Source organism: Bos javanicus, chromosome 1, assembly GCF_032452875.1.
Source record: "Bos javanicus breed banteng chromosome 1, ARS-OSU_banteng_1.0, whole genome shotgun sequence".
NCBI lineage: Eukaryota > Metazoa > Chordata > Mammalia > Artiodactyla > Bovidae > Bos > Bos javanicus.
In genome coordinates this window covers 128,041,257-128,065,140 of record NC_083868.1, presented here as the reverse complement: position 1 = coordinate 128,065,140, position 23,884 = coordinate 128,041,257, and positions in this window count along the sequence as shown.

Sequence of the window (23,884 nt, the reverse complement as noted above, 5' to 3'; positions counted from 1 at the left end):
GCTTGGGCAACAGGACCTGGGCAGGTGTTCTTGGACAGAGTTCAACCTGTACAGCCACATCCAGCAGCCCCGTTCCTCCACGTGTGGTCAGCTTTCCTTGTCTCCCTGCCCTCGGGGACTAGCCAGTCTCACCCCCAACCCACAGCCACATGCAAGTATTTGGTGAAAGACTGTTCAAAATCCTTCAAGCTGGTACCTATGGGATACTCTTTTAAAAAAAGAATAAAAACAACTTTGTGTTTTATTTGTGGTTCAGATGTGTGTTTATATATACATTGTAAAAGATCTGGGGGCAATGCAGAGCAAACTGTTTCAGAGCAAACTGAAGGTGAGACTGGAGGGATGGGAGTTTCATTTTATCCTGTGGTTGTTTTTTATAAGAGACATATATAACTTTTATAATGTGATTTTTTTAAGGAAAAAAAAATTCTTTGAGACACATATGAGGTCCCAACTCCCACAGGAAACTTCCCGAGACTTGCAGTTCTGTTGTCCCGGCCTACCTCTGAACATCCCTTGAGCACTGCAAAGACCTCCAGCCAAGTCCACTGTCGTGGGTGGTTTGACGCTGCCCATTCATCTGTGCATGAACAGAAAGATGAGTGAGATTTTCCTGCTTAGCTCAGAATCACAGTCCCATGGCTGAGTGTCTTTAGTGTTAAGTGCTCCTAATCATGGAGAAAGCCCCCAGGTGCTTATTAAGAAACAAGCTGCTGCTGCTGCTGCTGCTAAGTCATGTCAGTCGTGTCCGACTCTGTACGACCCCATAGACGGCAGTCCACCAGGCTCCCCCGCCCCTGGAATTCTCCAGGCAAGAACACTGGAGTGGGTTGCCATTTCCTTCTCCAGGGCAGGAAAGTGAAAAGTGAAAATGAAGTTACTCAGTCATGTCCAACTCTTAGCGACCCCATGGACTGTAGCCTACCAGGCTTCTCCATCCATGGGATTCTCCAGGCAAGAGTACTGGAGTGGGGTGCCATTGTCTTCTCTGAAGAAACAAGCTAGAGATCCTATAAGACTGACCCCACCACTGCACCCTCTCATGTATGCATATATGCAGCCCAGAAGGTCAAAGAAGGTCACTGATGGGGCCCTTGGAGGAAATGGCCTTGAAGAGGGACGTGGGTATCCTGATCCAGCTGAGCCAGGTGAGGAGGGATTTGGGGGCACTACTCAGAAAGGTGGAGAGTGCTGCCGAAAGGGAGCTTGTCCACCCCTCCATCCAGCTGGACTCCAGCCCCAAGGCTGCCCTAGTGCAGAATGTGGGGAGACTGTTCTTGGGAGGCTTGGCCAAGCATTGCCTATACTTTGGGAGGGAGGGACCACAGTCTCCTGAGTGTCACCTGGAGAACTCTGAAGGTGGGAGGCTGAGCAAAACAGCCCAGAAGAGCCTCATGAGGTGAGAGAGGCACAGAGTTTGGAGGGACAAGGGTGCCCCTCCCATGGTCCTAACCAGTGCCATGGGAGGAAGTGGGGAGCACCAGCCCAGCCACAGGCTACCAGGGCACGGGGCTCCACCAGAAAGAGACTAGGAGGGTGGGCAGGAATGTCACGAGAGGTCAGGGACCTGGGCAATAACGAACCCCCTCCTGAGGGGCTTCAGAAAAGCCCACGTATTTACCTGCAAGACAGCATGTCCCTGCCTGTCCCTGGAGACCATCCACGCCCAGTCCTGGGAGCAGAAAGGGGACCACAGGGGCAGGCCCCATTAAGAACAAGGGTTTGGGCCCTTGTCTTAATTCCCCTTTGCCTGCCTACTCCAGAAAAGCTGGAGATGAAGATGAAGAGGGAATAAAAGAAGCCCTGTCACAGACCACAACGAAGCCTGGGGCAGGAGTGTCTTTGGATGGGAGGGAGGTTCAAGTGGGCATACATGCCAGAGCACTTGCTGCTGCCTGAGTGTGTCTCGATTGTCAGGGTAACCATTTCTACAGCTAAAGGGACCATTAAATCACAGGGTCTGTGGGAACTGTTGTCATGAATTAGGGAAGGGAAATACAACAGAGCAGGTTTGAAGGCTGTGGTTAGAAAAAAACAAATTTTTGTTTTGTACCCCTGAAATTTCAGCTGGGATTTCAGTTACAGGTAAGTATGTATATCCGCAACAAGACAAGATCTCTTAGTGGGAAAAGATTATGTAGCCTGTGCCTCTGGCATCAGCTGGTCCAACATGGGGAGCCCATGAAATGCCTAAGAAATCTGTGCTGAGCAGGTGCTGGCGATTGGATCCTGCAAAAGTCACCACCCAGATAACCTTCCCCTGTTTGGATACCCTGACCACAGTGAAAAAGATTTTAACATTTTTAACTAGAGGAGCCTTTCCTATGGTGAGGTGCATCTTAGGTCTCCTAGTGGGGAAAGAAATATGTAACTTATTCAAATTTACCTACACACAAACTTTCCTTTTGTTAGAATCTTTAATAAGTTCTTATAAAGCACCTGAGAAAATTTAGAAAATACTATCACTACCTTATGTATCACTGACCCAGCATCTGCTAGAAATGACAACTCACAGCCCTCAGATTCTAGATGTGGGACCCTCCTGTCTCCTGTCCTCCATTTACTGCAGAAACCCTAGCATATGTCGCCTGTGGAAATGTACTAGGAACTAGAGATACAGCAGAGGACAAAGCAGATACTCCTATTTTTCTTCTGGAGCTTATGCTTTCATTCACGAGCACGATCATGGCATGAATAATGGATGGGAACAGAGACATTCATGATAAGGGAGTGGATGCTACGGAAGCCATTGACAAGATGACCTGATCCATTTGGGACTGTAGGGGAGGGCTCCCTGAAGAAAGGACATTCAAACTGAGAACCAAGAGGATGAATATAAGCGAAGAAAAGAGAGAACTGGAGGGAATTTCAGGCTGGAGAAGCAGTATGCACAGAGACAAGAAAAAACTCAGCTTCTTTCTGAAAGTGAAAATGTTAGTTTCTCAGTTGTTTCTGACTCTCTGCAATATTATGGACAGTGGCCCACCAGGCTCCTCTGTCCATGGGATTCTCCAGCAAGAATACTAGAGTGGGTTGCCATTCCCTTCTCCAGGGGATTGTCCCCACCCAGAGATCCAACCTGGTTCTGCATTGCAGCCAGATTCTTTACCATCTGAGCCATCAGGGAAGCTCTGACTTCTTTCTAAACCACCCCTAAACCCAGTGGAACCAGATACTCTGGAGGAAAAAAATACAAAAAAGGAAAACTTCACTTTAGAAGTTTCTTGAAAGTTAAACATTAGCAATATGTTTTGCAAGAACCACTAAGATTTTTCCCATACTCCCCTTCCATGCAGTCTATTGATTTTACTTCCTAGCTATCTTGGTGCCAGTCTGGGACTCTCATATCTCCTTGGGTGAGGAGGTCTGATGGATGTGCCATAGGTTTCCTTTGCAGTGTGGTGCAATCTATCATAATGAGTTTTACAAATTAGTATTCTTAAATTCCCATCGTACATCTGTGTCTTTTGATTTATATAATACAGATCTGATTTATGGATCATTGCAATAATTTATAGCCCAGATAACTAATTTGTCGACCCACCACCAAAGTGTATAAGTCACCTAGTACTTTTTTCTGTGACACAGATGGGTCCTAAATGATCCAGGTGATTTATATTAGCAAGGGACTAATTCAGAGCATGAAACCATGGAAAGCCCCACCTTTTGCTCACTCTGAGGAGCACTATTCTCCTTAAAGTCCTCAAAAGAGGATGATCAAATGCCTTTGACCTCCCACACCCGACTCCCAGGAATTTACTCCATGGGAAATGAATAGCCTAGAAGAAAGAAATAGCTATGAGCATGCCTCTTGTAGTGCAATTTAAAATGTAAAATGTTATAAATAATATAGAAGTCCAGTAATAGGAAATAGTTTGGCAAAGTATGAGTCTTTAACTAAATGTATATAATGTTAGGCAGTGGATACAAATGATTCACAGAAATTGATGGTCCTCAACCAAGGATGATTTTAGCTCTCAAGGAACTTTTGACAAAGTCAGGAAACATTTTTTATTGTCACATCTAGGGGTTGGAGACTACTGGAACCAAGTAATTAGAGGTTAGGGGTGCTGCTAACCTCTACAATTCACAGGAGAGCTCCCAACATATAAGTCTGGTGCAAAATGTCAATAGTGTCAAGGTTGAGAAAACTTGCCATAATACATGCAACATAAATAGGGTGTTTTACTGATACAAGAGAAAGACCAGAATTCAAAATTGTATCCATGTTATAATTTCAGCTACAAAGCTGTTTATGAATATGCTCCAGGACCACAAAGGAACAAAATTTTAAAAAGGCAGAGGTATTGTTACAAAAGGGAAACTATGGGCAGTTATTTAAATATTATTTTATTTTTGCTAATTAGTTTTTTAAGAAATAAAAATGAGAAAAGCACCTGATAACAAATTAATAATATTAGAGAGGAAGAAATTAGATGGGATGTGAGAGGAAGAGAAATAAAAAATGCAGAACACAAACAAAAACAATTGATTTAGGCAACAATTTTCATTGAAATTCAGAATCCTTATTAGAGATCTTTAAACCAAAATCAGTCCCTCACTATGAAATTACCCACTATTTCTGGTAAATCTTCCTTCTGGGGTAGAAATATAGCCACACCAGCTTTCTTGTGCTTAGTATTTACACGTCATATATTTTCTTTCCTTTTATTTTAACCCCCTTGTGTCTTTGTATTTCATGTGTATAACTTTTAAACATCATAGACTTAGGTCTTGCTTTCTATTTGGTCTGAGAATCTTTGCCTTTTAAACAGCATGTTTAGTCCATTTACAGTTAATGAAATTCTCATTTTTTATTTATCTACTCTGTTTTTTCTTCTTCTTTTTCACCTTTCCTTAGGGGTTATTCAAGCATTTTTCATTTCTATATTCCATTGATTGGTTTTTAAATTATGGCTCTTTATGTTTATGACTGCTCTCATAACTGAAGCACATATCCTTATCACATTCTGTCTGGAATCAATATTACATCACTCCTTTACAACAAAGAAACAAAGTGTATTTCTCTTCACACCCCCTCCTGCGTTTGTACTCTTGTTGTATATTTCACTCCTACATATGTTTTAAATGCCACAATACACTTGTCATCATTTTTGCTTTAAACAGTCAGTTGGTTTTTAGGAACGTAGAAAATAAAGGAAAAACAGTACGTACTACTTACCATTTTCAGAGTTTCTTCTTCCTTGTAGATTCATGTTTTCACCTGGTATCATTTCCCTTCCACTTGAAACTTTCTCAGCAATTGTTGTGCAGGTGTACTGACAACAAATTTTCTCAGGTTTTACCTTCTTTGTTTCACCTTTTTTAAAAACAATTTTTCATTATAAAAGCTTTCAAATATACAAGAAAGTTGAAAAATGCATACTATTATTCACTACCTAAATTCTACCACTGACATTTAATTATAATTGTTTTATTACAAATCTACCATCTATCCATCTCTCTATCCATCATTTACCTTATTTTTATGCAAATAAATTACAGAAATCAGTAAACTTCACCCTAAATACTTTAGCATGTGAACTTTAATTAAAGTTAACATTAATTGACTTTTTTCTGTCTAGGTAAACCTATGTATAATGAAACTCACAAATCTTAAGTGTACCATTTGGTGAATCTGACATGCATGTATACATTCAACCCAAATCTCTTTGAAGATAAGTAACATAAATATCACCGAAGAAAATCCCCTTATGCCCTTCCACTTAAATCCTTGTCCCCTTCCAAATAAAGTTGCTGATTTTTTCCACCATAGACTCAGTTTAGAACTTCAGTACTTCATATAAGTGGAATTTGATAGCTAGCTAGCTAGATGAATGGATAGATAGATATAGATATAGAAAATGAAGATTCACAGAATGCATTCTTTTTTATTCTTATTCTAGACAAATTTAGAGACTCATCCATGTATCAATGATTCATTTATTTTATTTTTGAGTAGTGATTATCAATATAAATATATATGGGGCTTCCCTGGTGGCTCATTTGGTAAAGAATTTTTCTGCAATGCAGGAGACCCAGGTTCGATCCCTGGGTGGGGAAAATCCCCTGGAAAAGGAAATGGCAATACACACCAGTATTCTTCCCTGGGAAAATTCCATGGGGCAGAAGAGTCTGGTGAGCTACAGCCCATGGGGTCATAAGAGTTGGACACAACTTAGCAACTAAGCCATCAAGCATCTTTATGTGATTTGTTTGTGTTCTCTGGTTTTTGTTCCTTTTCTCCTCTTTTCCTGCTTTCTTTTGAAATAATTTAATAATTTTTAGAATTCTTCTTTGGCTTTTTAACTATGTCTTTTTCAATTATATTTTTAGTGGCTGTTGTAGGGATTATGATATACATCCTTAAATTTTTCAGTCTACTTAAAGTTAGAATTGTATGATTTTATATAAAAATGTAGGAACCTTGCAATAATACAAGCCATGCCCTACCTCTCACTCCCTTTCCTATCTGAAAAAAACCACTAATACAGGAAAACCTCAATCAAATCTATCTATGGAACCCTGGGCTATCATCAAGACATGGTTTTTTCCATCTAACTTGGAAATCGATGGAATTAATGGGCTGTGGCTACTTTCTATTACTCTTAAGCAAAACTCATCAAAGATCTGTGTACTAATTCCCAGGAAACACAAGGCAAATGGAACACAGAGAAGGAGCATGTAATGTTAGTGAAGTTCATGCAAGCCCTCCTTAGTCTGGTGTCAAAGGACATGACCCAAAATTTCTGCACCAGGAAAGCAGGAAGGAAAGTGCCAACCCTGCACAGCTTTGAAGAGGTTGCCTGGAAGTGCTGGCAGAGACTCGGGAGCAGAGAACAGGACCAGAGAGCAGCAGAGACCCACTTTCCTGCCCTTCCTGAGGGCCAATTGCAATGACAGTAAATCCTTACACAGCACTTACTGTGTGCCAGGCACTGTCGTAAGTATTCAATACTTTAGCTCATTGATCCCATTAGCAACCCTATGAGGTTGGTATAAATGTAAGTATCTCTATTTTATAGACCAAATAAATGGAAACACAGAGATTAAGTGACCTGCCTAATGCCACACACTAGGAAGTGTCTGAGCCAAGATTTTTTGTCTTTTTTTTTTTTTATTTTAATTGGAGGCTAATTACTTTACAATATTGTATTGGTTTTGCCATACATCAACATGAATCCACCACGGGTGTACACATGTTCCCAGTCCTGAACTCTCCTCTAAAAGAGACACAGATGTATAGAACAGTCTTTTGGACTCTGTGGGAGAGGGAGGGGTAGGGATGACTTGGGAGAATGGCATTGAAACATGTATAACATCATATAAGAAACGAATCACCAGTCTAGGTTTGATGAGCCAAGATTTGAGCCAAGAATCTCTGTTCTAAGTCCTGGACCAACCAAGTAACTGACTACTTGGCAGCATGAATGAGAGCCAGTTATGACTTGACTCAGTTGTCAGTGTCTGTCCCTCTGCCTCCTAAATGGTCAGAAGGTGTGACGTAGCCAGGGAAAGGGAGGTCTGAAGACCCCCACTGAGAGGTGCATGACTGGCAGGCACCAGGGTAAAGCTTTCACCTTTTAACTAGTGGGAACAGGGAGCTAAAGAGATGAAAGGAATAGAGGGATTCCAGCTATGATCCAGAAAAATCTGAAAACATCTGGTGTTGAGTGGGGGAGGGAAAAAAGGTTCTTATAAAGCCTACTGAAATCACCCCAATGGGCAGGCTACAGAGCTGTGTTCACCATGACTGCCTTGTATGGATATATGTTCAATTTAACTGAATTTCACTATTTACATTTATGTGCATCCATTAGGTATTGAAAATCATATTATGTGTTATGAATAAGGCCTGGGACATAGTCCCTATGGAGTTCAGAATCCAGGGATAAGCAGACCTCTCAAACAGAAATGCTTGTAGTAGCCAAATTGGAAATAAACTAAATGTCCATGAATGAGGATTAGTAAGTATGGTACATCCATGGAGTAAAATGCAGCTGTAGAAAAGAATAAGGATGCTTTCTATGCACTGGTATGGATAGGACTCCATGACATATTAAATAAAAAGAGCAAGGTATAAAATATCACATGTTACCTTCCACATAAAAATGGAGAGAGGACATCCCTGGTGGCACAGTGGCTGAGAATCCACCTGCCAGTGCAGGAGACATGGGTTCGATCCCTGGTCCAGGAAGATTCCACATGTTGCGAGGCAATGAGGCCCATGAGCTACCAACTACTGAAGCCCAATCTCCGTAGAGCCTGCGTTCTGCCACCAGAGAAGCCACTGCAATGAGAAGCCCATGTATAGCAACAAAGATCCAGTGTAGCCAAAAATAAATAAATTTTAAAAAATAGAAATAAAAATGGTGGACAATTAGAATGAATATATATATATATCTCAATGTTTGTACATATAAGTACAAGGACACTCTGGAAGGCACCCAGAAATCTAATCACAATGGCTCTTGTGGTTGGAGGATGGGGGACTGGGCAGGAGCTAAAAGTGGAAAAGGAAGTTTCACTTGTTTATTTTGCTTTATTTTGGACTTGAATGTCAGAACTACTGAAAAAATTAAGTTAAAAATAGATGTCATGGGACTTCCCTGGTGGAACAGTGGATGGGAATCTGCCTGTCAATGCAAGGGACACAGGTTTGATTCCTAGTCCAGGAAGATCCCACATGCCACAGAGCACCTAAGCCTGTGCTCCACAACTGCTGAGCCCGTGCTTTAGAGCCCAGAAGCCACAACTACTGAGCCTGAGTGCTACAACTACCGAAACCCACGCACTAGAGGCTGTGCTCCACAAGAAGAGAAGCCACTGCAACGAGAAGCCGGCACACCGCAACTAGAGAGCAACTAGAGAGAAACTAGAGAGTAGCCCCACTCTCCGCAACTAGAGAAAGCCTATGTGCACCAACGAACACCCATCACAACCAAAATTTAATTAATTAATTTTTTTAAATAGATGTCATTATAGCCATGAAAACAGTCCTAGCACCACCTCCCCATATGAAGAACACTCTTTGTTTCTTCCTTTTCCATCAGCTCCAGTGCTGGGTCCCTGGAAGATTAACAGTGGTGGGGAGACTCAGTAAATAACAGGGAGCCTGCTCTTCTTCTTGCAGGGAGGGGTCAGTGTCCCAACAATCTACACCCCTAGTGACTGTCAGTTTGAAATGTCGCACCAGCTCTCTTCATTAACCTCCTGCCCCCATCAACAGCTTAAACGGATGATTTCAAAGCAAACCCTCAGAGCTTTCCTGGATTCTCAAAGGCAACAGAGGACTCTGAAGGCTGTACTCAGCTAAATGTTTTTGCTTCTTGCCTCTTTCCTCTTTAATTACAGCATAATTTGCATTTATATGATTTCATCCTGCCATTTTGTGGGCAGCGTTGATGATGATCGACACTCCATAACTTCCCATCATAGTTGGAGAGTCAGGAGGGCGGCCACCATCTCCAATAAAATCCTTTCCAATTAAACAGTTCATTGGACACGTCATGGTTTGGGGTTCTCGCTATCCTCTGATGTGCACGTCTCATAGATATTTTTTTACATCATCATAATAAGGTTTTAGTGGCAGAAGATGCTTGGAAAATTATGTTCCCCCACTGAGTGACTGTAATGACATTGACTTGAAAATAGGCCTCCTTAGACTTGCACACAAAGCAGAGCTATTTCATTAATTGGATCGTTTGGGGCTTTACTTTCTCAGGTCTCATGTCCAAATGGTATCAGATGCTCCATAGGATGAAACACACCAGTGATACTGACAAAATGATGTCAGACCACTAACTAAGTGAGAGTCACTCAGTTGTGTCTGACTCTTTGTACCCTGTGGACTATACAGTCCATGGAATTCTCCAGGCCAGAATACTGGAGCAGGTAGCCTTTTCCTTCTCCAGAGAATCTTCCTGACCCAGGAATTGAACCGGGGTCTCCTGCATTACATGCAGATTCTTTAACAGCTGAGCTACCAGGCAAGTCCTAACAGGGTGCATCTACTGAGGAGCAATGTATCTGAAAATTTCTCCAGTCAACAGTCCAGCTGGAGATCTGCTCTGGATGGTAGCTTACCTGGCTTATATGGTTCATACCTACCCAGCATGGCTCACCTGGTCAGCTCACCTGGTTGAAAATATATGTTCAACAATCGTTTCTTTGCATCCAAATACCCATGCCAGTTATCTCTGGGTGGCCTTATTCCTGGTATATTTTTATTTTCTTCTTAATTCTCTTTTATGCTTTTGAAGTTGTTATGCTTTTTTTTAAACCATTCAGCACATATGATTTGTATAAAATAATATGTTAAAGCAATACTTACAGCTGTAAATGGGAAAATGTACAAGTTGAAAATGTTGTTTATTTACAACAAATTCTACAGCCATAGGGCTTCCCAGGTGGCCCAGCAGTAAAGAATCTGCCTACAATGCAGGAGACACAGGTTTGATCCTTGAGTGGGGAAGATACCCTGGAGGGGGAATGGCAACCCACTCCAGTATTCTTGCTTGGAGAATCCCATGGAAGATGAGTCTGATGGACTATAGTCCACATGGTCACAAAGAGTCAAACACAACTGAAGTGACTGACCACACGCGCCACAGCCGCAACCATGACAAAAAGAGAGGGAAATAAATCCTGAGAATCCACCTCAATATTGTCTGACTGTATCCTCTACCTTTAGGACCACCTAACAAGCCTATCTACACCAGTCCCCAACTCTACTCCAACAAACAAAGCTAAACTTCACCCACACCAGTGGCAGCCAGCAACCACCCAGGACCACCTCACTTTGTTCCGGAAACACTTCCATTTCTTCCACCCCAAGCCTGGCACGTCAATGTCCACTCAAGCCATCTTTTATATTCCTCCGCCTGTGCCATGGTCTTGGTGTTGACGCTGGCTCTGACTCAAAACTCTGGTCTTTGGTTCTTTCTACCCCAGACCACTATAAGAAGCCCCCTCCCAGTTCTGTCCCTCCCACTGGCACTCTGTCTTTTGTTTGGGGGCATGAGGTGGGGACATTTTAATCCAAAGGTAATCTTGTGCCAAATGACTTGAACCATCCTGTCTGGGGACTCTAATTAGTAAGGGGCTTGGTCAGAAAAAAAGGCATAAAGGCAATTTTTCTTAACTTTCTCCTTCAAACACTCATTATGGTGCTTCTTTAAACTTGAGCCCTCAGTTAGGATTACCATAAGAATGTTGCCTCGGGAGGGACCCTAGGGAAAGAAAGAAAAGTTTGGGAGGCTTAGACAAGTCCATCAACCCTGGGGCTGTCCCTCTCCCTGGACCAAATGGTACTTCAATTATTTTCAATTAGGACAAAATGCAAGTTTTCAAAGCCGTAGGTGACAGAGACTGACCAAGGTCTCACATGCCTTTTAGATCTGTCAAACACAAAATCCAAGCAACACCTAACTATAATCCGCATTCTACCCAACCATTTCCCTAACTAGCAGAATGTCTCCTTATCTAAAGTCCTTGATCCCAGTTCTGAACTTTCTCCCTCACTGACCAAAGCCAAAGGGGTTCCCTGAAACTTACATCTGAATCCCCACAGGTCCCAGCAAACTGTCTCAGAAAAAGGCAGACCTGAATGTTATGACGTTTTGTATTCATTTTTCCGGGAAAAAATTGTGAGTTCAAGGCAAACTCCAACTGCAATTTCCCTTTGCTTTATTTTTTTCTCCCAGAGAGTTGGTGTGCCTACACACCATCCACGCTCTTCTGTCCATGTAATTCTCCAGTCAAGAATACTGGAGTGGGTAACCATTCCCGGGTGGCTCAGATGTTAAAAAATCTGCCTACAATGCAGGAGGCTCCGGTTCGATCCCTGGGTCAGGAAGATCCTCTGGAGAAGGGAATGGCTACCCACTCCAGTATTCTGGCATGGAGAATCCCTCGGACAGAGAAGCCTAGTGAGCTACAGTCTATGGGGTCGCAAAGAGTCGGACACAACTGAGCGACTAACACTTTGGTTTATGTAGGAGTCAAAGGATCACATTTCTCTTTAACATTTTTGTTTGCTTCTGCTACTGCTGCTGCTAAGTCGCTTCAGTTGGACACGCTTCAGTCGTGTCCAACTCTGTGCAACCCCATAGACAGCAGCCCACCAGGCTCCCCCGTCCCTGGGATTCTCCAGGCAAGAACACTGGAGTGGGTTGCCATTTCCTTCTCCAATGCATGAAAGTGAAAAGTGAAAGGGAAGTCACTCAGTCCTGTCTGACTCCTAGCGACCCCATGGACTGCAGACTACCAGGCTTCTCCATCCATGGGATTTACCAGGCAAGAGTACTGGAGTGGGCTCCCATTGCCTTCTCCAATGAGTGGTAAAAGCCAAATATAAATTCTTTTTTTTTAAAGTATACATATGACAAAACATTAAATAAATAGGATTGCTAAACAAAGGAGCTTTAAACAGGAAGATGAGAATAATGTCCTCCCTCCCTAGTGTGGATATGCAAGAAACTTTCCAAGCTGGACTGCAATAGTTTTTGGATCCCTTTACTTAAGGACAAGAGTCTAAAATTATTATTACTATTTGTTTTTTTAAGAAGAGAAGATTATATATCGCCACACTAGGAGTTTTAGGACCCACTTAGGGACTCTGTAATACTAACGACATCCTTTGGTTACTGCAGGCACCAACTGCCATTTACACCTCAACAGACATCATGATTTAAGCAAAAATCTCATTATTTCCAAAGACTCTGGTAGCAAATGACATGCATAGCGTGTGCTAAAAAAAAAAAAAAAAAATCTGCTTACAAATGATCAAGAAGGTCACTTGTATAAAATTACCACTGTTTGCAGATGACATGATACTATATATGGAAAACCCTATAGACTCCACCAAAAAACTGTCAGAACTAATAAATGAAATCAGTAAAGTTGCAGGATACAAAATTAATATACAAAAATATGTAAAATTTCTATACACTAATAATAATCTTTCAGAAAGAGAAATTAAGAAAGCAAACTCATTTATAATTTTATCAAAAAGAATAAAATACCTAGGAATAAATTTGATCAGTAGGTGAAAGACCAGTGCTGTGAAAACTGTAAGAAAATGATAAAAGAAATTGAAAATAACACAAATAAGTGAAAAGATGTACCATGCTCATGGATTGGAAGAATTTATATTGATGAAATATCCATGCTACACAAAGCAATTTACAGATTCAATGCAACCTCTGCTAAAACACCAAAGGCATCTTCCACAGAAGTAGCAAAAATAATCCTGATATTTGTCTGGAATCACAAAAAACCCCGAATAGCCAAAGCAACTTTGAGAAAGAAGAGAAAAGCTGGAAGTATCATACTCCCTGATTTCCAACTATGCCACAAAGCTCTAAAAAGGAGAATATGAATATGTGAAATTTAAAAGTCACTGAATGAGCTCAAAAACTGATGGAGATGATGGAGTAAAGAGAAAGCAAAATTATATCACAGAAATTAACTAGTCTAAACAACAAAGAAAATAAAAGATTTGAAAAATGAATATAGCCTCAAGAATCTATGGGGAAAATATCAGAAGGTCTAACTTTTGTGACACTGGAATGCCAGAATTAGAGACGAAAAAGTCTAGTACAGAAAAAAAAATTCAAAGTGACCACAAACTTACTAAATTTTGTGAAGGATATGGGAAATGAGTCTTTTTTATGAATGGGCACAGGATGGAAAGGTATTTATGTTCTATGTGAATACTCACCAAAGAATATCTACCACAGAGGAGACTCTTCATAACATGGACAAGATGGAATGCTTTATGGATGTCAATCACCTCAATGTTCACCCTAGAGATGATGTACAAAGTGGGATATTGGCAGGAATGGCAGCTCTACACAAGTTCAACAACATGAACGTCCCCTCGCTAAGGCTGACTTAGTTACTGCTACTATCTGATGCTGCTGCTAAGTCACTTCAGTCGTGTCTGACTCTGTGTGACCCCATAGACGGCAGCCCACCAGGCTCCTCCATCCCTGGGATTCTCTAGGCCTACCAAAGGTCTAACTTAGTAATAGCACAGCCAGCCCCAAGCCCCTGCTGCTGCTGCTGCTAAGTCCCTAGTGTGGCACAATTTCCTAAGGGGACTAGACAGCCGCCTAGTGGCAAGTTGATTACATTGCATCTCTTTCATCAAGGGGTGGGTGGCAACATGTTTCACTAGACTAGGTACATATTTTGGATATGAAATATGTCTTCTCTAACTGTAATGCTTCTTCCAGTTTATCAGCTTTTTTAAAAATGACACTAGCTATACCAGAACTGGTCCCACATCAAAGCAAAGTGGATTCATTGCCTCCTGTGTCAGGCATTGACCTAGGGGGCAAGGGAAAGGGCATGCTGTTTTTCAGACAGAGTGGCTCACTTTGGCCAAGGGCAATGCTTTAGAAAAAGGGGACAGCTATGAGCTATTAGCAGCGAACACTCAGTAGCTAGGAGATGGTACCAATGTAAAAACAAAGATTTAGGCTGGACACCAACAGCATTCACTACAGTGACCTTCGATGACCTTCCCAACAAACTGGTCTGTTTTCATCGTGTCTGTGACAAAAACTATCAGATAAGGGATTTCCCCAGTGGTCCGGTGATTAAGACTTGGCCTTCCAATGCAGGGGGTGCAGGTTCAATCCCTGGTCAGGGAACCAAGATTCCACATGCCTTATGGCCAAAAACCAAAACATAAAATAGATGCAATATTGTAACAAATTCAATAAAGACTGAAAGAAGAAGAAAAAATAACTATTAGATGATTCCAGCTGCACTGGACTGGGGTGGAGATACACAGCCCAAACTCTCCACAACCGAGTCCAAATCAAATTCCTCCCTAGTTCATTCTCTTCACTCTCTGTCTCTCCCCACTCTATCCCTTCCTCTCCCTGCCTGTCTTCATCTCCCTCTCCTCCTCCTTCTCCTCACTCTTATCCACAGAGGTGAAGCTGGCTAGCAAGCTGAAGCAATCATCCAGATAATTGCATTTCCTAATCTGTTCGTTTTACAGCAATGCCAACTGCCTGCATGGGTAGATCAAACAAAGCTATGAGTGCATGCCCTCCTCTGTCACTTTGGCTCTGAAGATGCTTCACCGATAACCAGTTTTCTTGCATCCAGCCTTGAAGGGCTCAGAGAAGGTGGCCTGACACATGAACAGACCATCAGGCTGCCAAGTGTGACATTCTGGCCCGATGCTCTCGATCCCACACATCTAACTGGGGTTCATTGCAATCACAGCTTTCTAGGAGGACACTAGCTGATGCAGTCTGATGGGAGTCAGAAGGTGCTGTCAGCTCCTGTCTCTGGGGCTTCAGGACCACATCAACATGTTGATCTCAGACCAAGGCCACGGCCTTGCACAGAGACGCCAGCATGAAAGCAGGGACAGTGTCACCATTTAACAATATCTGCATCAACAAGGTGCAAAAAAGTGCTCATGCCCTGCTTCACAGGGATGGACCTGTCCCCTGGGAGCTGGCAGAGCCAGCCACTCAGCCCAGCACCCCTGGGTTCTGAGATGCCCACCAAGCAGGTACCCAAATAGAACATCGCAAGTAACCATGGCAGCCTCCCTCTGGAAAATGTAGGTCATGAAGCCTTCCCTCACGCTGTACAGTCAGTACTGTCCTCCCCTTCCACAGGGCATGACCCTGAGGCTTGGAGAGATGCAGTCACTTGCCCAAGGCTACCTGCTACCCTCCTAGTACTTCAGACACATGTTTAAACCTATTTTCCTCTCTTAACCATTCTAATCCAGAGAAACAAAAATTGAGGAGAAAAGAGAAAGTTTTGGATGGGGAACCTGGGCTCACCTGATTGATCTGGGCCCAGGTAAGAAGGAGGCGTTGAGACAGAGTTTTCATGGCCCCCCAGCACTGCCTTTTCTGTGCCATTCTTCATGAAGTGGGGGAGGAGATGGGGTCTGTTTGTATAACTTGGGGTCCAGAGAAGAAAGCCTGGAAGGAGGCCCCCTACAATAGACAGCAAAGGCACAAAAGTGCGAGATGAACCCTTCAGGGTCTTCACAGGGTGGAAGATGAGAGCTGAGTGGGCAGGAGGAATGGGGGGTGGGCAGCACCAGATAGGAAGGGACTCAGAGGGATAAGCAGAGCCTTTGATGGGATCCATCTGGCAGGGGCTTCAGAAGTGGAGCTATGACCACTGCTCCTTCCCCAGCACTTAGCGCAGCACCAAGTACACAGAAGACTACAGATGAGGAAGTGATGGGAACGTTCTGGGACACAGATCAAAGGGTGACTGCTGAAAGCCGTCCTGCTGAAAGCCAACCTCATTTATCACATCACTTACGAGAGAAAATTCTTCCCCAGACAAGGCAGAACTGGGGCTGTGGCTCCCTAAACCAGCAGGGCCGCTGCACAAGCCAGGGCCCAGGCCAGCCACTGGTTCAGGAGTCCTGGGGACTGCCTCTGCCAGCCTTAATGAGATGTGATGGCTGAAGGGAAGCAGCTAATTGCATGATGTTTTATTAATCTTTTCTCCATGAAATATTAATTGGGACCTTTCACAAATACAAAGATCTGTCTGCTTTGTAATGGCTCAGGTTTCCAATCTCACCAGGTGAATGTGAGGGATGACGATGACAAGCATGAGGCCAGACCCTGTGGCAGGAGCAGAGCTGATAGCCTCAGACACCTGGGGCTGCCAAGCATGTCTTCACCGTAGAGCTGCTCTGCCCAGCAACCAGGGCTCTGTCCACAGGGACTAGGGGGAGCGTTGTTACTCAGTGCTACCCAATGGCATAGACTAAGAAGAGATTTATAGGGCTTCCCTTGTGGCTCAGTGGTAAAGAAACTGCCTGTCAATGCAGGAGAGCTGGTTTGATCCTTGGGTCAGAAAGATCTCCTAGAGGAGGAAGTGGCAACCCAGTCCAGTATTTTTGCATGAGAAATCCCATGGACAGAGGAGCCTGGCAGGCTACAGTCCATGGGGTCGCAAAGATTTGGACATGACTTAGCAACCGAAAAACAACAACAAAGGAGAGATTTACATCCAGACATCCAGCCCACTGTGGGCCAAAAAGAGATAGGACATCTGCAAGATGGAAGCCATCAGCCCCAACATGGTGATGACGTTGTTTGAGACTCACCTCTGCCTTCCCCTCTTTTCCCTGAGATCGCTTCCCCTGGGAGGAAAATCTTCCACAGAGAAGCACACATCTCAAGTCAGGTGTGTTGACTGAGTTCCTAAGGTAGTGGTTCCTGGAAGCTGCTGCTGCTGCTGCTAAGTCGCTTCAGTTGTGTCCGACTCTGTGCGACCCCAGAGACGGCAGCCCACCAGGCTCCCCCGTCCCTGGGATTCTCCAGGCAAGAACACTGGAGTGGGTTGCCATTTCCTTCTCCAATGCATGAAAGTGAAAAGTGAAAGTGAAGTTGCTCAGTCGTGTCCAACTCTTATCGACCCCATGGACTGCAGCCTACCAGGCTCCTCGATCCATGGGATTTTCCAGCCAAGAGGACTGGAGTGAGGTGCCATTGGTTCCTGGAAGCAGGAGGGGAGAAACTGGCTTCTGGGCATGGAGTGTGACAGGTGGAGAGAGTCTATGAGGAGCCGTGGCCCACTTCCCACCCAAGCCTGAAAGCCTGCTGTGGGATGCTCAGTGGCCCGACACTGGTCCCAAGTATCGTATCCATGAGAGGGAGAACCCGGGATGGCCGCTCCCCTTGACTAGCCCCAGAGCCAGGACCCAGCACCAGACACAGAGGCTGGTTCCACAGGAATAGTTGGTTCCAAGGCCACACGAGAGAATGTCCAGCCTGACAAAAGGGTAGCCCTCCAGGAGCCAAAGGGAGGGGAGCCTGCCCCTCTGGTCTGTTCTTAAGAGATAGAGGAGCCATGGTGAGCACTGCCCCAAAACCCCACACAGCACCATCAGGAGAAGCCAGCAAAGGGCCCCAGTGATGGCTGGAGCTGCCTGAAGCAGAGTGGTATCTGCAACACTTCCCATGGCCGTCATGGAGGAGCCAAAAGAGAGAGACTTCCCCTCCCCACCTCTGCTCCCTGTCTGACTCCAAGACCCCTGATGAGATGCTCTTGCAGGGAGCAGGGCTAACTTCAGGACCAGACCTCACACCTCCTCCCCAATCTACGAAGGTAGGACCATAATTCTAGCCTTCACTGGAGAAAGGAGAATTTGTCCCAAAAGTTTGAGACTAACAAATTCTTGAAACCATTATTTAAAAATTTTTAAAATAAGGAACAGGATGAATAAGCTTTGACTTCCAGAAAAAGTAGAACCTGCAAATATTGCAAAGTGTTCCAACAGGACCAAGACTGTTTACAGAACCACAAAGGGGCAAGGGACATTGCATAAAGTGGATTTGCCTGTTACTCCAAGTGTGGCCCACAGACTGGCAGCATTGGCTTATTAGACAAGCAGAATTTCTGCCTTTAGCCTGAAGCAGAATCTGCATTTCACATGATCTTCAGGTGGTTCATAAGAACATTAAGATTTGAGAATCACAGGTATAGTTGGACGAAATACAACATTTGATGTTTATACTCCAATGAATTGAGATTTTTCGATCAGTTGGTTACATTAGATGGGATCTGTTTCTATTGCTTGCGACCAAAACCTTAAATGAACTGAGAAATCCTCACTATGTACAGAGGTCCTCCCAGGATCAAAGTGATGAGGGGGAAGAATTGGTCTTAAGGAATATTGAACTTGTCTTTGTGGCTTCCTGATGCCCAGGGCTTCCATCCAGTCTCTCCCTAGCACAGAGCGCATTCTGCACCACACCCACCCAGAGTCAGCATGTGGTCACAAGGACCGGTTCTGCACACTCTGGGTACCAAGGTCTGAATCAACATGGCAGCCCTGCTCTTCAGCTTCCTGAAAGCCTGCTCTCCCTAACACTGACCTTTGTTTTAAAAAAAAATAAACTTAGTATCACAATTAAAGCACAGGGACTTCTCTGGTGGTCCACTGGCTAAGACTCTGAGTTCCCTGTACAGGGAGGCTGGGTTGAATCCCTGGTCAGGGAACTAGATCCCACATGTCATAACTAAGAGTTAGCATGCTGAGGCTAAAGATCCTGATTACTGCAACCAAGACCTGGTGCTGCTGCTGCTGCTAAATCGCTTCAGTCGTGTCCGACTCTGTGTGACCCCATAGACGGCAGCCCTCCAGGCTCCCCCGTCCCTGGGATTTTCCAGGCAAGAACACTGGAGTGGGTTGCCATTTCCTTCTCCAATGCATGAAAGTGAAAAGTGAAAGTGAAGTCGCTCAGTCGTGTCTGACTCTTAGCAACCCCATGGACTGCAGCCCACCAGGCTCCTCCATCCATGGGAGTTTCCAGGCAAGAGTACTAGAGTAGGGTGCCATTGCCTTCTCCGAAGACCTGGTACAGTCAAACAAATAAACTAATTCATTAATTTTTTTAAGTACATCACTCAATTAAGTTTTTTAAAAAAGAATTAGAGCACAAAAGTGGATTTCTCAGCTCAGATTTTTCTCCCCTCCAGAATTATAGCACTCTACGGAGCACTGCCAAGGGTGTCTCACATATGCATGTGAACGGTCTCTTCCATTACCCTTTAGAGTTCCCCATGTTGCTCCTCTCTCCTCTGGGTCCCTGCCATGCTCCCTACAGATTTGGGGCACAGCAGTCGTGTATGTTCAGCAGTGCTATACTAGAGATTTTGACTGAAGGTACCTTCGCCCTGTAACCTGGGCACAAGCCTGCATGGGAAGAGAACAGAGGACAATCCCAATTATAGATCCATAGGTTTTTCCAGTCACTCTCATTTGAAACTTCTCACAAGATGTATTGTTTTCCATATGTGTGTATGTGTGTGTGTGTACTAAGTTGTTTCAGACTCTGAGACCCCATGAACTATAGCCCACCAGGCTCCTCCATCCATGGGATTTTCCAGGCAAGAATACTGGAGTGGGTTGCCATTTCTACTTCAGTGGATGGTCCTGACCCATGGGTCGATGAAACTGCGCCTCTTGTGTCTCTTGCATTGGCAGGCAAATACTTGACAACTAGCACCACCCGATATATAGTTAATGTTCGTCTTTCCACTGGATGGTAGTCTCTGTGCGAGTGATCTAGAAAAGACAGCAGCAGTGAGTGGTGGCTTGAAGTGAGATCTTAGTTTCCTGCCCAGGAATTGAATCTGGGTAGCCTGGATGAAAACCAGGAATCCTAGCCATGAGACCAGCAAGGGCTAGAGGCTAGAAGAAAATTTTCCCTGGCTCTGGCCCCAAAGAAAAATGCATTTCTCAAAGAGGTAAAAACTGTAAATGTAGGTTAAAAAGTTTATTATTAGAGACACAGAACAACAACAAGTGGGAGAGCACACAGAGAAACTTTCATTAAGACAAATCAAGGCAGAGATGCATACCAGGACAGAAAGGGTGTGGGTGTCCTCCCTAACAAGGAAGAGCATGGTAAAGAGGCAGTTAAACCTTTCATATAGGGCAGTTCTTCTGGGTCTTTGCTTACCTTTGACCAATTGTCTGATTTCTTTACCATACCTAACCTGCCTTAGGACCCTCCCCAACATGCGTGCATAACTTTGTCCAAGATGGATTCCAGCCCAGATTCCTATGGGGCAGCCTTGGGGTGATGCCCTTCTTTTTGACCCCCAAGGAGCCTTTCTGCACATGTGCAATGTCTCCCTTGCCCCAAGGATTGGAAATATATGACCTCTTGATCTTTTACTAAAGCAGGGGTTAGCCTCTCTCTGCTCCTGCCATGACTGTTATCTTGAAGAGCTGGCAGGAGACAAAGCTTGGCTATTGACCTTGTTTTTGTTGTTACTTCTATTTTGAAGTGCAAACCAGAGGCTAGTTGTAAATATCTAGACTGGAGCCCATGTATCTCCTGCCTCAGGGGTAGATCTATCTCTCCTTGGCCCACCATTGTTGGTCAGCACCAACCACATTGTAGGGGTTCAACCAGTGCTCCCTGAGTGAATAAATAAATACCTGAATTTGTTCAATAAGTAATAACTTCCCACTTTAGGAAAATCTCAACCACTCTGAGCCTCAGTATATTTACCTGTATAATGGAGACTGCTTGTCAAGAGGTTAACCTCTGTCCATGAAAAGTGCCTAGCATAGCACTTTGTACCAAGCAGACTTTCAAAAATACTTGTTTCCTTCGTATGTGATGTGGGTAAAGTGCCATACAGGCCCATTAATGCTGGGTGAGACCTAAATAAGGCTTTCTCAGTTGGCACAGCAAAACGGCTTCTCCTCTCTGATTCCCTCGCAGGCCATCACCCTATTCCAAGACGACTTTAGCTCTGCCTCTTCTGTGTTATCCTAGCATTTATGTGACCTAGCCTCTGCTAGAACACTTACCATACTCACTGTACTCAGCTCTATATAACTGTGACCTTCTTGAGGGCAGGGCCTTGTTCTTCACACCTCTCCAGGCTCCACACTTCAGGAATTATCTGAATGAACGAATGGTCTCAGGCCTCTTCTCTGTTCCCCAGCTTTTCATGTTGAGAAATATGCTTACTTATTTTGAGCATGGGTTTTGAAATCTGACGATCCAGAACTTGAACCCAGGGTCAACTAATTACTATTTAGGTGACTTTAGGCAATTTCTTATCTGCTCCACACCTCCACTCCCTTGTATGTAATGTGAGGTTAATAATATCTAACTTTCAGAGAGGTTTGTGGAATTCAGTTAGATAATGTATGACATGTGGTTAAAAAATATTGGTCATTTATTAAGTGCTTCATCAGTTGGAACTTACTTTTAGTTGGCATACTAATGTATACTTAGCTGTGAATGGTAAATGAGTTCTCAATTTGCTCTTATTCCTAGGGTATCTATAAAGCTCACCTTGGGTCTCATAAATTAAATACATTTGCCTTAGTCTTTACAAATAAATCAGAAATACTGAAATTATAGGTACTTAGAGTATTTTGGAACTCAGTGACCTTGGAGAAACATCACCCATGAATGTCATCAACGTTTCTTGAGGCTGCCAATAGCATTAATATACCCACCAACAAATATTTCCAGAGTCCCTACCACACCAGTGTAGGTGGAGCTGAGAGGAGGGGACAGATGGACACCAAGCTGAGGGCAGCATGATTTGCACCTTCAAGAAGGCTTAAGGGAAAATAAAAGACCAACGCAGATAGTCATTTCACAATTCAGAAATACTCTGCACTCCCTGCTCTGAGCTCCCATAGTGCCAGGACATACATTTCTCACGATGTACTCTGCATATAAGTTAAATAAGCAGGGTGATAATATACAGCCTTGACGTACTCCTTTTCCTATTTGGAACCAGTCTGTTGTCCCATGTCCAGTTCTAACTGTTGCTTCCTGACCTGCATACAGATTTCTCAAGAGGTGGGTCAGGTGATCTGGTATTCCCATCTGTTTCAGAATTTTCCACAGTTTATTGTGATCCTTTAGATATTATGGTTGTAAAATTCTGGAGGAGTTATTCAAGCTGAACCTTTAGCAGTGTTTTTTCTGAGACCCTACTTGGCTGGTGACCTAAATACATGTTTGGTGCCTCCCAGCCCAAAGCACAGGGTCCAGGCCTGATGCTTCTACTTTAGTGTCCAGGAGAGGACATGTTCCCTCTCCATGGAGGTTTGTTGAATGAATGCTTAACTGTGTGTTTCCCAATCTCATTGGGTTGCTAGATAAAATGCAAGATGCCTAGTTAAACTTGAATTTCAGATAAATGATGACTTTTTAGTACAAGTATGTCCCATGTAATATTTAAATGACATCCTGTGTTTTTGTTAGCTAAATCTGGCAACTCTGCCCTATAGGTTAGGAATTCACAGAAAGGAAACTGAGTGTGGCTTGTAGCCAAAGAAGGGACTAACCTGGAAGAGATAGAAGTTGAGCAGACTCAGGAGGGAAGCATAAATATTCGTGGCACCCCCTGGAGTTCTACAACCCCACGACCCTGAGAGATGGAGAGCATTCCCAGGTGGTACTAGTGGTAAAGATTCCTCTTGCCAACTCAAGATTCACAAGAGACACGGGTTCAATCCCTGGGTCGGGAAGATCCCCTGGAGAAAGGAAAGGTAACCCACTCCAGTATTCTTGCCTGGAAAAATCTCATGGACAGAGGAGCATGGTGGGCCACAGTCCATGGTTTTGCAAAGAGTCAGACAAGACTTAGTGCATGCAAATGCACACACAAACACACACACACTTGAGAATATACCCCTGCGCTCCTGACATAAGGCTGATCAGATCAGATCAGATCAGTCACTCAGTCATGTCCGACTCTTTGTGACCCCATGAATCGCAGCACGCCAGGCCTCCCTGTCCATCACCAACTCCCAGAGTTCAATCAGACTCACATCCATCGAGTCAGTGATGCTATCCAGCCATCTCATCCTCTGTCGTCCCCTTCTCCTCCTGCCCCCAATCCCTCCCAGCATCAGAGTCTTTTCCAATGAGTCAACTCTTCACATGAGGTGGCCAAAGTACTGGAGTTTCAGCTTTAGCATCATTCCTTCCAAAGAAATCCCAGGGCTGATCTCCTTCAGAATGCACTGGTTGGATCTCCTTGCAGTCCAAGGGACTCTCAAGAGTCTTCTCCAACACCACAGTTCAAAAGCATCAATTCTTTGGTGCTCAGCCTTCTTCACAGTCCAACTCTCACATCCATACATGACCACAGGAAAAACCATAGCCTTGAAAGTAGGGAAAACCACTAGACCATTCAGGTATGATCTAAATCAAATCCCTTATGATTATACAGTGGAAGTGAGAAATAGATTTAAGGGCCTAGATCTAATAGATAGAGTGCCTGATGAACTATGGAATGAGGTTCGTGACATTGTACAGGAGACAGGGATCAAGACCATTCCCATAGAAAAGAAATGCAAAAAAGCAAAATGGCTGTCTAG